Consider the following 17,417-nt stretch of genomic DNA (forward strand, 5'->3'; position numbering starts at 1 on the left):
CTCTTGGCTTTTCCAAGTGGTGGCCGTCTGCCAGCCCCATTTATTTCCAACATGTGGTTCTGATTTGAAAATGTCCAGATCTCGAAATCTTTAATCTTCTCACACCTAGGGATTTTTTGTTTTGTTTTGTTTTTGTGGAAGGCTGAACCACGTGCATAGGATAATGGTTAAAAAGCAATACAGGCAGCTAAAAAAAAAAAAAAAAAAAAAGAGAGAGAGAAAAAGAAAGAAAAAAGGGGGAAGAAAGAGAAACTAAAATCATTTAAAAAATATCCAGCTGGCACTTTTCTAGTCTCAGAGATGCAGCACAGAGATCATTTCATCATAGTCACTGATGAAACTCCTTGAACTTAGTGATGAAAAAGATCCTATAGATCCCACCAGATGAAAAAAAACCCAGAGTATTTGTAAGACTGAGGCTGGTTGTGTTCCCATTAGTTCACATCCAAGCCAGTTATGGTGGAAGACTGGAAGGACTGGGTCCTCCTCACTGCCATAGGAAGGTTTTCCTCCTCACCCTGGGGTTTGGGAAGGTCACTCCGTGTCCCCTGGCTCCGCCAGGGCAGTGCAGAGGAGCAGAGGTCACTCAGCCCAGGGAAAGCTCTCCCCTCCATGAATCACCAGGAGCACTTCAAAGGAGGTCCCTCCCCACCCCCTGCAGGAGGAGCAGCTCGGGATGAGCCCTGCTCCTGGCCCAGAGAGTCCCCAGGAGGTTTTGCATTAGGAGCCCGTGATGGAAATCAGCCCTGACAGATTTAAAATGTGCAAGGGGAAAAAGCGTTTTTAGAGGAACCTGCAATTACCCTGGGGCTCCGAGGGGCTGCTCTCACCAACAGCCTGCCTGGGACACTTGCTGCAAGGAGATGGGCTTCCAGGCACGTCTGCCAGGCTTACTGAAGATCTGAACGTGTGATTAGAATTCTAGCTCTGCAGAAACACTCACCAGTTGCCAAACTGCCCTGGAAGTGCCACCGCTGGCTGTGGCCGGACCAGTGTCAGCAGCTCAGGGTGAGTTGGCCATGCCCCTCCACAGGCTTTGTGCTTGTTCTTTGTGTGCTGCTGCAGCTTCTGGTGCAAAGGTCTGGGCAGGGCAGAGTTTAATTCAGAGCCTGTCTGATAGATGGTGTCAACAACCACTGTGTGTTCACCACCCCACCATCCAGAAACATTCCTGGGGCCTCTGAGGAACATGGCACTGTCTCACCACTGCCTGCTTGGTACTGAGGTGCTGGGAGAGGATAAATCAGAATTAGAGAGGTTGGGTTGGGTTGGAAGGGACCCTAAAGATCACTCAGTTCCATGCTCCTGCCATGCAGGGACACCTTCCACTATCTCAGGTTGGTCCAACCTGGCCTTGGACACTTCCAGGGATGGGGCAGCCACAGCTTCTCTGGGCAACCTGTGCCAGGGCCTCCCCACCCTCACAGGGGAGAATTTCTTCCTAACATCCCATCTAACCCTGCCCTCTGGCAGTGGGAAGCAATTCCCCTTGAGGCTGAGGTGCTGGACACAGCAGCCAGTGTGGAGTTACAGAATCAGAGAACAGTTTGGGTTGGAAGAGTCGTACAGTCCATACAGTCCAACCCTCCTGCAATGAGCAGGGACATCTTCAACTAGACCAGGTCACTCAGAGCCCCATCCAGCATCCCCCTGTCCATCTCCTGGGGACGGTGTCCAAGCAGGAATTGGAGTGGGAGGAAAGTTCCTTGTTCCCATTCCCACCACGGTGCACATGTGGGTTGGGGCTGCCTCGCCCTCCTCCCCATCCCACTGTGGCTCTGCTCAGAGCTGAAGGGCTTCTCAGTGTCTCCCTGTGCACTAAGAGTTAAGGGGACTGAGCAGCTCTGAAGATAAGAAACAGATGATAAAGGTTAGAGGAGGGATCGGTTTCCACCCTGCAGCCTGTAAATGCAGAGTAATTAGAATGCAGCCTCCAGTCCAAGAAAATGCAGAGAAAGAAACAGCCAGAGAATCCCCCTTTCCTCCCCAGGAAAGAAGCTGAAGAGCCCCGAAGGCCTGAGAGTGTGGAATAACTCAGCTTTGCTACTTAGGGCTGGAAAATGCCCATCAGCCGAGGTGTGTCCTGCAGGGCTGCACAGGGAGGTGGCTGTGGAGGCACTGGGCTGGCCTGACCCTCTCTGGAAAACACCTTGGGATTTACCCTGTTCCAGGTGGGGCTGGATCCCCCCTGGAGTCAGACCCAGCCCCTCGCTGTGCTGTTCTGCACAGCAGCACAGGGACAGGGGCTGGAGCAAACCCGGCGGGGTTTGGTGGGAGGTTTTAGGGCACCAAGGGCAGGAGCCTGGCCCAGCTCACCAGGGTCACTGCCACTGAAAAAGGAAGCACTGACACGTGTGCAGGGCCAGCAGCTGGATGTCGATGAGCCCTGGATATTCCATGATTCCCTGAGCTGGGCAGGTTTATCGCTGCTCACACCCACACAGGTACCTGCCGGGCTCTTGCCTTCCCAAGGCATGGCCCTAAAATTTTTGCTGACCTGGTACCTACGGGGCTTGCTCTTTTTTTTTTTTTTGCAAAAAATGGTCTAAATGCTGTTATTTCTGGGCCTTTAACGCCACCTACCCTTAACCATTCCCCAGGAAAGGAGGGTCCCTATCTGGTGACTCAGACTCCACGGATCAGCTGGATGCGGATGTCTGACCCAACATCGAGTTTCATTTTCATTCGTTTGTTTTCATTTTCTTTCAAGCTTTATTTTTCTCTCCTCTGCAGTTCATTAGCATCTTCCCTTTCCCTGCTTGCTTTTTCCCCCCTTGCTTTCTTCTGGAACCCAGAAGTATTTCACTGTGGCTTGCCAAATGATTTCTATCTCAGTGAAAAAGAACTTGCTATTTCCTGAAAACCTACCACTGTTTTCTCTCTCTCTCTCTCTTTCTCTTTTTTTCCCCCCCTCTAATACATTCTGAGTATTGAAACAAATCCAGGTAACTTGATAAGAAGTTAATGAAAACAAATGAATTCTGTTTTGCAAAGGTGCATTGGGGAGGAGGGCAGCAGTGCTTGGGAGGGAAGGAGGGAATTATCTCTGCCCAAAGGAGGTTGCAGAGGACATCTGGCTTGAAAATCCCCCCCAATGCCAAATTTTGCAGGGGAGAAATGGCAGAGGAAGAGGTTCTGTAGTTTTCCACTTGTGTGGTGGGGTTTTTGTTACTTTAGACATTGTTTGTGAGAAAACTGCAGGGTGACACGGCTGGGCCAGCACAATCCCTGCGGTTTCGGTGCTGGGGGTGGGGGGCTCCCCATGAGCCCTGACCTCCCGTGGAGCTCTGAACACCCATCTCACCCACCTGCCCACCCTTTCCTCAGCTCAACCCACCCCAGCATCACTGAAACATCCCAGGGAGAGCCGTGTCCATGGCCAAGCCCAGTGAAAATCCCAGTTTAACCCCTGCTCTGTGGGGCTGAGTCCCCCCAGGAGCTGGGGATGCAATGCCAACCTTCCTCTGGCTGCTTCTCCCAGAGCAAAGTGTCTCCAGTGCCGTGGAGATGTCACCACTTCCAGGGACGCTTGTCCAAGCTTTCCTAGATCATTTTCCACGGCGTTACTTTATGAACTGCGCTGGAGCACAGTGGGCAAAAAGAAACTCAAAGATGCCCTTAACGAGCCCATTCTTTTATTGGGCTGATTTTCAGCTGCATTTTACCTTTCAGCACACGGGAAGTTTGGCTTTTGGGAAGTTTATTTCTTTCTGGTGCATTCATTTCCGAGGGCTCTGCTGTTCTCCAGGGTCGATTTCTGTTTGCTTTGGGACCGGGAGAGCCGAGCCTTTGAACCGAGCGCCTGTGGGATCAGGAGCTGTGTTTGCTAGCTGGGGTTTCTCTGTTGCATAACTCACAAATATCATCCAGCATTCGAGAAAATGGATGATCTTTGGGTTTTTCTTCGCCCCCTCCCCTCCTTTAGCCCTCCCCATCTTCCCTGTGATTTTTTATGGTCCGTGATTGGAAGCAAAAGGTCTAAAAGAGAGAGGAAATCAAGCCCGTCAATAAATGCTAAAAATATTTAGTGTGGCAGCCTCTGTATTTTCTTTTTTGTGAAACACTGATTAATATTCAGTGGTTGAAGGTTAATACCCCATTCATTTTATTCCCTTTACATCCTCTGCACAGCAGTCGCTGCTCCAATTTCGACTTCTAATTCATGCAAATCTGGTTCCAATCAGGATATTAGTAACTCACTGCATAAGCAGGAGGGGAGTTAAAAAAAAAAAAAAAGAAGAAGAAGAAGAAGAAATCACACAATTGTTAAACTTATCTTTCAGCACAAGCCCAACACACACAAGGACACCCCAAATGCACGAGGCTGCTGTAATGACAGGGTGTTTATTGTGCATTTCTCGCCTTTAAAATACAGGGAGAACATCCATGTAGGAGTTTTTGGCAGGCTGAGCCACAAGTTTTTGTTTTGATCCAGCAGTGAAAGTCTCTGGCCTGGGTTGCAGAGGAGATGGATGATAATAACAGCTCATGCTGAGCTTAAAGTCTAAGATTCAGTGCAGGGGCAGGGTGATCTGAGCTCAGGTGAGGTTATCGAGCCCAGCTTGGGGCATGAAACACAGGGTGCATGAATAATGCAGGGAAAATTATTTGTTTCTTCCCTCCTCTCTTTTTTTTTGTTTTAAATGAGGGCTGCAAAGCCCTTTCCAGCAGTGCAGTGGTTGTTCCCAGCCCCTGGAGCTGTGTGTGGGTGCCTGTGCCTGCCCCATCCCCACCCAGTGTGTGCTCTGGTCCCCACAGCTGCAGCTCTCTGTGCTGCAGTGGGAACTCCCTGCCTGTACCTGTCCACTTGTGAGCATTTCCAATGTCCTTGAGCACCTCTCCAAGGTGGCAGTGGGGAGAGGAGGGTGGTTATGATTTGGTTTGGATGGAAAGAGATGTTTCATGAGGAGGGTGGCAGACACTGGCACAGGTTGCCCAGAGAAGCTGTGGCTGCCCCATCCCTGGAAGTGTCCAAGGCCAGGTTGGATGGGGCTTGGAGCAACCTGGGCTGGTGGAAGGTGTCCCTGCCCAGAGTGGGCTGGATTAGATGGTTGTTGATGGTTCCTTCCAACCCCAACCATCCCATGGCAGGCCCTGGCCAGCGAGCAGGATGAGGTGACCAGCAAAGCTCTGGCTGTCGGACCGGGCACTCGTGGGTGTGATGGTCCCCTCGGCCTCCCCCAGGAGCAGCTGTGCTCCCTTCCTCTGGATGATGTTCCTGCAGCATCCTCCTCAAAGGGAAAAGCGTTTTCCCCCTCCCCAGCCCAGCGTGACCGTGACCAGCGCAGGCTCCAGCGCGGCCCCGCACGCGCTGTCTCGCCAAAATGCAAAACTCCACCACAGTGCACAAGTGGGCTGTGTTTTTCCGACCAGGGAACAGCGTTGGGGCCCTTTCATCACCTCCCTTTTTCACTTCTTTTAAAAATGATTTAAATTGGAGGCAATAGTGTTGAACCTCTGACACTCAGACGAGGCTCTGAATCACGCGCTCAAACTGCATCCATTTTCTGTAACCACTTTGCTCGCAGCTCTTGTGGTTTGGTCTATTTTTTCCCCTAAGCATTTGTTCTTTCCACTCTGTTTGCTATTTGTGCCATCTCTGTTGAGATTTCCTTTAATTTTTTTTTTGCCTCAATATAGGAGGGAGTGCTGGTGACCACTTCATTTCCCAGTCCTATTCCTGGTGCACTCCAAATCCCAAGACTTCCTTCCAGCCCTTCTCAAGCAGCAGCACAAACATGCTGGACCCTCATCCCCACGTCCATGGCTGAGGGGAACACACAGCAGAGGAAAGTCAAATTCCAGATTGCTCAGCAGAAAGGAAAAACCAGCTTGGAAGCCCCTGTGGAAGGGGCCAGGCAAGAATCCCACAGCGTGTGGGGGAGAGTGGCAGCGAGAGTCACCCTCGGACCGGGATGGAGCAGGAGCTGCTCGCACCCACTCAGCCTCCAGCTCCTGCATTTACAGCCCGGAGCTTGACCCAGCTGAATGAAAATACTTGTGGGCAGCAAAAATAGCTGGTGCTGAAAACCTGTGTCTGCCGAGGGTGGGAGGTGCCGGGAGTTCCCCGGTGGCTGCGGCCGCTCGTCAGAACCTGCGGCACAGAGAAGGGGTGGCTGCTCAGTGTGCCATGGCCGGGCTGCCCCTGCTGCTGCCACTCAGAGCCCGGGCACCCCTGTGTGCTCATGGCCCCTCAGCCACAGCCCAGGGACTCTGAGGATGCTGGGGAGGGGCTCAGCCAGAAACAGGCCTTTTTTGGAGGGGAGGAAAAAAGATGCATCATATGTTTAATGGGATTTCTACTCCCTCCCTTGGGACTCTTTTGTGGTGCCAAGGTAGGAGTGGGATCATGTGGAGCCTCTGGGGCTGCTGTTGTTTATGGCCCCTTCACAAAGCAGGATGTTGCCCCGTGGGTGTGTAAACGTGCCAAAGTTCGTATCAGCTGGCAAGATCCACAGAATCTGGTTTGGTGGTTGGTGCTGGGGAGGTGTGGGATGGCAGGGCCACACCAGTAGCTGTGTGGGTCACAGGGGTGCCTGGCTCACCCCATCCCAGGTTTTACAGCCCAGCAGCAGCACTGGCCAACAACAAGGTCCCAAAAGCTGCTGCTGCCTCTGTGCTGCCTCACTCCTTTATTTTTTGGTGCTTCCTGGGCCAGCTCCTGGAGCCCATGTGGAAATGCTTGAGCAGCCATTCTAACCTTTGGGCTGCAGTAATTAGCCTCACATGGCATCTGATCTGCAACATGTGGCCCAGGCCATTACTCTGCTTTAGCTTCTTGTTAGGCCCTAATCTCTGTTTGATTTCAAGGTGAAACCCGCTGCAGTTTCCTGGGGTTTCTCCAGTGACTGCAGGGGTGCTGCCCCTTCCATCCTGCCTGTGTCCCACAGCCCAGCCCGTGTTCAGGAGGAGGAAGGAGGCAAAGATCTCCTGCTGAACCTGCTCCCCCAGGTACTGTCCCCGTCCCCACCTCGTGATGCTGTGTGGGAAAGCGAGGTGACACTGGGTTATATTCCATCCTTATTGATCTGAGATGTCCCTGGGCTCATTTAGGAGCAGGTGAGTCCTGCTCACCTCGAGAGGAAGGTTTGCATCCTCCTTGCTCGCTCCTGGGTGGGTACGTTATAAATGACCCACTTGTTGTTCCAGATGGTTGGAGCTTTCCCTGTCAGCCTCGCAGTTGGTTTCCCTTCTGCACTAATTGAGACCAGAAATCCAATTAGACCATAATCCTGTCCTTTTTGAAGTCCCTGGCTGCAGCATCACATCATCTGAGAGGGTGGATGCTGTGCTGGTGATGGGACCAACCGGCCGTGGTGAAACCCTTCCCTGGGGCCGACGATGAAATGCGTTTTTAGGATCCATCCATTGCCATCCCTGTCAGGAACCGGCTCTTGCTGGGCTGGGCTGTTCCTGTGAGGGATGGCAGATGTTCAGAGCGGGGCTGGGGTGTGCCCAGCCTGCCCTGCTCGTGCTCAGGCACAGCCCCTGCGCTGGAAGGGGCTCGGGTTTATTTGCACAGATGCACTGGGTGAGAGGAGGGGGTGGGTATTCCAGAGAGGCCCCTTTAGGCAAAATCCCCAAAAGCTGCTTGTTTTTAAGTGGCTTTTCCTTGATTCATGGATCTTGGGGGCTGGAGAATTGCTGTTGCTGACTCTGGTACGATTTTTGTGGTGCCAGCCTGGGGAGCTGGGCATGGCTCTGTGGCTCAGCACGAGGGCCACACAGCGAGTGGTGCTGGCAGTCAAAGTTGTGTCCTTAAAACATGGCAGTGCCCTGGAAATCACTCTCCTTTCAGTGCATCCAGCATATGTGTGTATGTTCTATATATTTTTAACATGAATATTTATACACACACTTGGGTTTGTATGTGCTTGGCAGAGACTTTGAGGAGTTTAGGTAGGTGTGTCATCATTGTACTGGGAGAATAATGCTGAAGTTAATGCTCATGGATCAGGCTCAGGCCTTGCAGGGTCAGTGGTTTCTGAGCTGAGGGACATCAGTGATGGCCCCTGAGCAGTGAAGAGGCTCCTGGAAGCTCCAGGCTGGCTGATCACACGTGGTTTGTGCTGCAAAACCGAATTGCTGCCAAGCAATCAGATCAAACCCCATCCCTTGGCTTTCAGCTGGTGGTTTGGGCATCTACTGCCTCAGAGTAGAATCACAGGATCATTAAGGGTTGGAAAAGACCTCTGAGATCACCAAGTGCAGCTGTTAACAGCAGACAAACTGCCTTGGGCTTGGTATTAACCCTGGGCCTGAGCTGGGGCTCTGGGCACGTTCCTGTGAGCCTTTGAGGAGCACAGGAGCTGCAAGCTCAGGCAGCTCAGATCAGCTGCATCTCCCTCTCTCCTTCTATCTCCACAGAAAAACAGGAAACAGCACCAAATTAGCTCCGCTGCTGAGCCTCCCAAAAGCCACAACACGGCAATTGGAGGCACCACGTTGGCTTTTTCCTGCCCTGCAGCAGCAGAGCGTTGGGCCAGCACTTGGATTTGGTGTCTCAGCCTGATGTTGTGGAGGAAAGCAAGGAGGGAAAAAACTGAAGGGAGAGGTTTTAAGCTCAGGGCCTCCCATTGCATTGTTATTATCCTTTTCCCATCCCGGAAAAAGAATCAGAAATAGCTCCAAACCCACTTTTCTGCAGGATTAAATTAGACTGAAGCGATGGCAGGAACAAAACTGTCCAGCTCGCGATGTTTTACGCCTCGTTGGGCAAGACAAAGTCATGTTTGACTTTGAGAATTGGAGTTCTCTGGTGGGGCTGGGCTCCAGCCACAGCTCTGGAGGGCTCAGGGATGGGTTTCCACAGGGAGTGGAGCTGTGGCCATATCACACCTCCTGTGGCTTGGCACATCCCACGCAGTGACACGAGTGCTCCAGCATCACTGGAGTGCTTTTAGGTGGTTGTTGTGTGGCTCTGCCTTTGTCTGATTAAAGAAACCCAAGCAAACCTCAAAACCCAACACAGCAAAATATGATAATTTGAGCTGGGACTGTTTCAGCCATTAAATTCAAGTGTGTTTTCTACATCAGCAGAGGAAAGGACATTCTTGTACCTTGGCCATCCATGCTTGTGGGAACGATGGTGTGATGGTGTGAAGCCCAAATGGCTGAGGAATGAGATGAAGGAAGGGAGGAAGTCCAAATTTTCTGGGAATCCAGAAACTTGTGCAAAAGGGAAAGATGAAAAAATGGGTGACTAATTCTGGGAAGGTTTATGAAAGACAATTAAATCCAACATCTCGAAACAGAAAGCCACGCTGTGCTGGTTTAGGAAGGAACAATTTGCCCCAGAAGGGCAAGGAATTCTTAGGGAATAGGGATGAAGCCTCCCTAGCTGTGCACATCTCCCTTGCTCTGCTCCGACTCATCCTGTCTCCAGAGTGAAGAGGGTCCTGTTAAAATGCAATTGGCCTTTTAAATTGTAAATTTTAGGTGATTTCTGGTAGATAAAATGAGGCAAACGTAGAGGGATTAATCCTTTACTTTACCAAGAAGTTTTGTTTCTCTGTCCTGCACTTCCATTGTTTCCCAGCCTGCTGGTTCCTTCAGCCCTGATTCTCCAGTGGCAAAATTCCCCTTATGCCTGTGATTTGACCCATTATTTGACTTGTTTGCTCTTGGCTGTTCTGCAAATAAGCCTCTGTCCCAGCTGCCCTGTTTGGGGATGCCTTAGTTTGGATGTTAACTCTGATGATGCAAATAGAACCTCAACACCGCTGTTTCTTGGGGAAAAAAAAAGAATTGCAGGCAGTGCAAGGGTAGGAGAAGTGTTTGTGCAGAGGATGGACCTTGGTGTGGTGCAGTTGAGGGTGGTGCAGCTTTAGCCTCTGGTGGGGACCTGCTGGTGAGGGTGGTCCCCAGTGGGACCCACAGCTCCCAGAGCAGTTTCCCCTGGATCCAGACATGGACCAAACTCTGCCACCCAGGGCTGCCAGATTCTCCCACAGCCTTGGGCACAGTGACTGACATGCAGGGGAAGCCCTCAGGAGGACCAAATTCTTCTTTAGCCCGTCAATGAGCTCCTAATCCCTTCGCTCCCATAAAACCTCAGCTGCAGCTGCCGCTGTCTGTGCATTCCCACCAGCACAGAACCCCCTCCCTGAGCATCTGTGAGTGTGCTCAGGCTGAGCCCAGGCTGTGCCAGGGCCACACCTCTCAGCAGAGAACATGTCACTGCAAACTTGCTTTTTTTTCTTCTCCCTTTTCCTCCCATGTAACGTAGAACAAGCAGACACCCGTCACTGTCCTCAGCTCCGCCTCTGATGCAAACTTTTTCCACCTGGCCAAGCCGGGCATTCGAAAATATAAATAAATATGAAGAGAAAAGGAGGTGGGGGAAGGGGGAAAGAAGGCTGTCAGTAGGGATATTTTTACCCTCATGACACAGAGGAGTGTGACACACTCCGTGCTCTCAGTGGGTGGGTGCAGGGTTGTTTCATGTTGTTCTTGTCGCCAGGCCCAGCATTACAAGTGTCCCCGTTATTAGTGGTGTGTGGCACAACCCCCTGGTCCCATCCTGCCACGAGGGGCTGGGGGGGGATGGAGGTGGGTGCTGGGGAGGCTTTGGTGGGTGAGTGTTGAGCTGCAGCCCCGTGCTGATGGTGCAGGGGTGGTTTTTTGCCACGGAGCATCGTTGGGATGGGGGGGCTCCGAATGAGGGGCATTTCATTGCTTTGCTCGTACCTGTTTTGCTCAGGAGTGGCCATCTGAGCTGGCATTGCTGCAATTCCATCTTCCCATGTCCACCTGTCCGTCTGAGGGGTCCTGGCCCTCAGGTGGTGGTTCTGGAGATGGAGGGAGCAGGGACCACACATGTGTGGGAGCCAGGGAGGTGGGATGGAGGTGGCAGGGGCCGATGCCGGCCAAGGTCTGACAGACTCGTACATGAGCCCGTGGTTTTATAGCCCTATAAAAGGCAGCTGACAGCAGAGGTTCTGATTTTGGAGGCTCCAGCCCAGCTGGGAGGAGTCAACCCTGTCTCCCAGTGCCGGAGCCGCGTCTGCCGGTGCTGAGCTGTGACATCAGGATGGGAGAGCCAGGCTGGGATTCCCGGTGTGCCAGAGGGCAGGAGCCAGACCCTCACCATGGCACTGCCACAGCCCTGCCAGCAGCTCTGGGCTGCTGCTGCTCCCCTGGCTCTCCCCTTGGACATGGTGCAGGGCTTGGAAGGGAGTGTGAGCACCTTGCTCTGCAGGGCGGGCACATCTCCCCTTCATCTCCCCTTCACCTCCCCTGGCTTGGCACTGGGGGCTGCAGGTACAGGAGCTGGCAGGGAGGGGTGAGGCCAGCTGAGCTGCTGGCACACCAGCACGGTGGGCAGAGCTGGTGCAGAGCTGACAGAAAGCAACAGAGCACAGTCTGGTCCACAGCTGCTTCCCTGCCCTGGCCTCTCGCTCCTGGGTTTGCTTTCTCTTCCCTGACACTTCTCACCAGATCCACTCATTCACTCCAGTGCTGTTTGGGACCTGAACACCTTCCTGGAGCCGGGCCAGGTGACTTAGCCCAGGTCCCTTCTCATGTTCAGCACTTGCTGGTGGATGGCTGCCACCATCTCTGGAGGCCTTGGAGGGACTGTGAGGTAGGGCTGCAGGAAAAACACCTTGAGATCTACTTGCTTTGAAAGCTTGGAGGTTTCAAATCGAGGCACGGGCAGGGCTGGGGCTGCACCCTCTGTTCCCAGTTACACTTGGGACCATCACAGAGAGTTTGCTGGGGTGCAAGGTTTGATGTTGGACTCAGGGATGCTCCATCTTAACCAGACTTAGTTACCAGCTCAGAAACCAGGCAAGTGTCCCCCTCATCCCAAAGCAAAGCAAAGGCAGTGAGGAGAAGATACAGACTTGGAAAAAGGAGGATTAACCTTTTAAAGGAGTTTATCTGTAAAAGGAGGGACTAACCCCTAGAAAATGTTTGAAAACTGGAGGAAATTTGTCTTTTGACCCAATTCTACAGGAAAGATGGGAAAACTTACTGTAAAAACCTTGGGATGTGGGATGTGCTGCCTCATTGCCTGTTATCTGTGGGGCAGCTCAGAGTCTCTGGCTCCGGCTGGAAGCTGTGCCACTGGAAACCAGGGAAAGGAAGGGGAAAGCAAAGCCCTGAGCTCTCCCTTTCTCCCACTCAGGCTGCTCAGGAATGGCCCTGATCCCCCACCACGACCAATGGATCCTGGCTCTTTTTTTATGGAGACTCCCCACCGAGGTAGACGCCAGTTAAAAGGTTACTGCCCAGCTGTGAAATATGTAGACAGGGTAACAGCTCGATGGCGGGGTGACCTCATATCTCATATTTATTGACTAAATGTGGCTTGAACTAGTCACCACTAGTAAAATAAACCACAGCCCCAAGTACTGCAGGAATATTCCACGGCAGACAGACTCCTAGTTCCTTGTCACACTCTTTCTTTCACTTGAAATTAAAAAAAAAAAAAACCTTGTTACTAATCTAGTTCCTTTTACAAGGCAGGTCCTGCAGAAACCCTTTCAGTGCAGGTTTGCTTTTTCCTATGAGGAGTGCTGTGAATCTCTCTGTGTTTGCTCTGATGGAGAGTGAAGAACAAACACTCTGGATTATTTTTTGACAATATTCATCTCAAGAAAAAGCTTGATTGGACTAGGACAGACGTGTTCAGCTTTAACAGAGACATCTGGGCTCAAGTGGATTTTTTTGTGGCTTCTGTGTCCATGTCACTCGTGCCCTTTCAGGGATGAGGAATAGCCATGAAAGATCAGGAGACTGCCTTCGGCCCTGTCTGCCTGCAGAAATTGATGTGGTATATTTAAAGTGATTAATTTCTGACTTTTGTGGTGAGTTAAACCCATTCGAGCACTGGAGATGTTTTCCTGAGCATCTCCAGCCTACCCACAGGCACAGTGCCCAGCAGGGATGGGAGAGTTAGGAAAAGCCTGACTTCAGCTTTAGGTGATATCTACCTAGATCCTTCTGTGGTGAAACACTCAAAATCTGTGCAAAATGCTGCAATATTAGCTTTAGATGCCCAGTGCCAGGTACAAGATCCAAGGGTTGGAACAGGCTGCCCAGGGCAGTGGTGGAATCAACATCCCTGGAGGGGTTTAAGAGATGTGTAGATATGGCACTTGGGGATATGGTTCAGTGGTGGCCCTGGCAGTGCTGGGACAATGATTAGACTTGATCTCAAAGGTTTTTCCAACTGAAATGATTTGGTTTTCCAGCTTTGCTGTTGTGACAGTGGTTGTGCACCTTCATCACAAAGAAATGGGAGAAAACTGGAACTGGAACTCTTGGGAGCAGCAAGGAGAGTTCGTGATTCTGGTGCTGTTCGGCCAGGAAGGAGAAATTCAGTTTGTCCCGTCCCTGGCACCCCCATTTCTCTGGGTCTGTCTGTCCTGACTCAGCACAAGCCCTTTGCAGTGCTGAGCCAGGCTGGGCACACACAGCATCACCCTCTTCAGCCCCCCCAAAATCACCAGCCAAGCGGCCCAAAACCCTGTTGGGGGTGTTGTAAACTGTCTGTGTTGGGGTTTATTGGCTCAAGGGGATGTCTGGGAGCCCGGGGTGGTGGGACCCCCGTGCCCTGGAGGGTGTGGGCTGGCCCAGCCGAGCCGCAGGTGTTGCTGTAACGCAGTGCCCGGCATCGCCCGCGCGGTCAAACCCGTGAGGCAGAGTTTCCCTTCGGAGATTTACGTGCACACGGAGCGGGAGTATTGGAAAAAGGAGGAACTTGGCACCGGGATGGGATACAGATGTTGCAGCTGTGAGCCCAGGCTGGGAACAGGCTCGGAGCTGAGCAGCTCCGCGTGGCTGTACGGTCGAGTCACGGCGCAGAAATCCCCTCCCTCACCCACCAATTTCTCAGCTAAACTCATTAAAGAGGCTCAGAATTACTCAGAATTCCCAGCCTCAATGAGAATGGTTGTTTGGAGGTTCCTGGGGACATGCAGAGGAGGTACCTAGGCTGGTCTAGGTACTCCTTGGTCACAGTCACCGGGGATCTTCTGCTAATTGTTATCCTGGTTAATTTTTTTCCAAGCTGATGTATGGGTGGATAATGAGGGGCAGAGAAAGGGGAGGGAATGGCCTTGTTAATGCTCTGTAGAGATAATGATCCCTGCTTCTGGCTGGGGGGAGCTTTGCCAACAACAGAAGGATCTTTCCCTGCTGATGTGACACCCATTCTTCCCTAGAAAATTTGGGTTGTGGGACTGAAGTGTCCTCTCTTTCCTCTTTTTGAGGTAGGAATAAATAACTGTGTTTCCTACTGTCTGTGTTAATATTTTGATAGCTGAGCAGGGTTTGCAGACCTTGTTGGGGTGGTTTTGTGCTGCTTGATTCCATCTGTGTCCTGGCTGTCCCAGTTTTTCAGCACCAAAGCAGCCACCCCTGGAATGGGGCGGCCAACAAGCACGGTTTGGGGCCGAAGCCGTCGCGTTTCCTGGTTTCCACCTGAGCTCATAAATCACACCAGAGCTGGATTAAAGCTTAGCTTGGATTCACTGGCAGTTCTGCTGTTTTCACTGAACCTTGCAGTGATTTGGATGGGAGCTGAAGATTTATGCATATTTGCAGAGCCCACGGTTCCAGGTCACAGCTTGGACCGAGGCATTACCAGGGGATCGCTGCTTCCCCCGGCGTCTTTGGTGGCCTCATCTGAAGCAAGGGCTTGCTTGGAAAATGCATCCAGTGCTTATCTCCCCGCTGAGCCTCCTCCTGAGTAGCGAGAGACTCGAGAAAAACAAGCCCAAAAATGCTGATATCAACATTGCTCAGGAAAAAACGGGATCTGTCCTCGTTCTTAACTCGGGCAGTGTCAGATGAAACAGTGCTGGGAAGGGCATATGGGCAGATCGTGAGGAGAAAACGAACAGTGGGGCTGAATACAGGCTTTATTTTGCTTTTCTGATCTCAAGACACGCCAACAGGAGTCATAGAAACCCCAGCTCTGTGTCCCTGAGCTGGCTGAGATGATAGCAGTGCTTGGAGTGGGGTGATAACCCCCCAAAAAATCCTATCCCAGGGCAGTCCCTCCCTCAGGAAAGATAACTTGGATCACCAGTTGGCTTCAGCCGAGACACCTCAGCCCTGGCTCCCTCCTGCCAGCCCACAAACACATCCCTGCACAGCCACACGTGCTCCCTCACCCACCGATCTCCAAACCTGCTCTGGAGGAGTTGGAGCTGTAACAATATGGCAGTAAAAAATAATGAAATGCCATCATAAAAAAAAAAAAAAAAGATGTGGAAAAGCAATTATTTATTTATACCTTGGGAACTAGGAATAATACACCTGTCTGGTGGGGATGGCTGGCACAAAGCTGGCATTGCATAGTGGTACTTAATAATTTTTTACCACACTTTATAGGCTCTTTCCTGCAATTAATGCTAAATAAAATCAACATTTCTCCAACTAGCGTTTCTGGCTCTCATTAACTCCCTTCTTGCCATTCACCATCTCTTTCCCTCTCAGTATCTTTTCTGCTTTGTGTTTATCTTCTGAATTTTTCTTTGCCCTTCACTTCTCCCAAGCTTTGGTCTGTGGCAGCTTCAAAGGACCTGCTCCCTAATGGAATTAGCTGAGATTTGGTGCAGGATCATCCCAAAACGTAAGGTTTGGTGAGGGCTGCTCCTCCAGGTGGAACACAGGCACCTACCCAAATGAGTGTGTGAAAGGAAAGGTTATTGCTGGTGCTGGGAGGGGATTTCGGGACAAAACTGGTCCTGAGCTCTGCCCTGAATTATTGTCTCTCCCTGTTTCTTTAGGAAGGAGAAGCTTCAAAGACTCACAACGACCAAGAGCCTCTCCTGCTTTTGCCCTCACTCCTCGAAATTCCAGCTGATTTCCAGTGATGTGATTTCAGCACTTCCACTGGTGTGAGCCTGGAGGGTGACACTCCCTGCAGCAACACTGACACAGGTAGGGTGGAAGTTCTAAGGAAATACAGATCTTCTTAAGGGTCCCTTTTGGGCTTTTTGCATTTTTGTATCAAAAATGTCAGGCAGAAATACCTGATGCTAGAAATGCCCCCAGTTCAGTTGATACTTTCTCTGTTACTTCACTTGATCAGGCCCCAAATAACACCAATTAATTCCCACCCTGAAAGGAAGAGGGAGAATTTTTGCTTCATTTATCCATCCCTTCTGATTTTCAAATTGCAGATTTTCTGGCTTTAGTTTTTGTTCTTTTAAACAAACAAACAAAAAGCCCAACAAAGCTCCTGTTTTTTCACACAGAAGGATATTTTGGATGAAATACTCTCTCCCATTCCAAAAATCTCAAAATGCATGAATTAGTTCCTAATACCACTGAAATTATTTAATATATTTAATATTTATTTCAGTGGATAAAGTGAATTGGGAGAATAATAAAAAAGGCAGGGATTTCCCTGTGCCAGTGAACTCCAGGAGAGAAACTGTCCTGGAACCTCGAAGGCAGGAGAGGATCAGCTCAGGGATGTTCACCACAGAGCCCCAATCCAGCCTCACCAGGGCACTCTGGGCTGGTGTGGGGAGTCCCCCCGAGCCTTTCAAGCCTCACATCAAGAGGGTTTTTTCTTCTTTAATCAGGAGCAGTTGCAAACACGGCTCAGATGGCAGGATGGCTTTATCTGCCATCTCGCTCACATGTGGGGAGGGTGGGGGGAAATGGGACCCACATGTTATCAGCTGATGGATGAAATAGAGGGAGGATTATTGGGCAGGAAAGAGGAGCTGTGCCTGCTGCCGAGACCCATCTCCTCGCAGCCCACCCTCCCTCCTCTCCCTCTTCCCTCCCCACTCCAGCTCTCTGATGAAAAGGTTGGTGTCCGGGCTCCGGGATTTATGTGGATACCGGCGCAGCGAGGCCTGGCATTAGAGAATTGGATCCACGTGTTGCTCCTGCAGGCTGATCTCTGGGCAGGTTTCTGGGGCTCAGCAGAGCAATGAAATACCACCTTGGCCCTGGGGCTGCCTCAGCTCTTTCCCTGCTCCCTTGTCCCTGACCTGCTGGCAGCTCCTCCCGCCTGGCTCCCATCACCAGCCCACGCGCCTGGCAGCACCTCCAGGCTCCTCCGTGGCTCCTGGGTGCTCCTTTTGGGTGGTCCATCCACCAGCAGTGGCTCAGGAGCACCATCCAGGCATCCCTGTGAGGGCAGATGACCAGGGACTCCTTGACCACAGGACAAGCCGTGCCAGGCTCACCCAGAGATCAAGTCCAGTGTTGGCCATTCCCCTGCCAGCCCTTCCCCTTCCACTCAATGAAATGCTTTGTGTTTGTCCTGGCTGAGTTGTCTTTGAGAGGTTTTTCAGGCTCCAGCTCCAGTTGTTTGAAGATCAAACTGAACTGCCTGATTTTGGCATTGCTCTTTAGGAATTATCTTGCCTGGATCCCGCCTGAGTTTCTCCATCTCCAGCACGGGGCTGACACTAATTGCCCATTTGCAATGCATTTCCAGA

General features: G+C 51.5%; 1 protein-coding gene across 3 annotated transcripts in view; it reads left to right on the forward strand.

Moving 5' to 3' along the window:
- The window catches only part of SLC39A11 (solute carrier family 39 member 11), a 251,285-nt gene that overhangs the window by 226,768 nt on the left and 7,100 nt on the right, over positions 1–17,417 (forward strand). For 2 of the 3 annotated variants that reach the window (XR_007629321.1, XR_007629323.1), the window contains exon 5: positions 15,744–15,897. The gene's annotated coding sequence lies outside the window, so the exon portion shown is untranslated. Of the gene's footprint in view, positions 1–5,640; positions 5,794–15,743; positions 15,898–17,417 lie in introns of all 3 variants that reach the window. The other variant, XR_007629322.1, reaches the window with a different exon arrangement.

Source organism: Myiozetetes cayanensis, unplaced genomic scaffold, assembly GCF_022539395.1.
Source record: "Myiozetetes cayanensis isolate MyiCay16 unplaced genomic scaffold, myiCay2020 scf22, whole genome shotgun sequence".
In the NCBI taxonomy this organism is placed as follows: domain Eukaryota; kingdom Metazoa; phylum Chordata; class Aves; order Passeriformes; family Tyrannidae; genus Myiozetetes; species Myiozetetes cayanensis.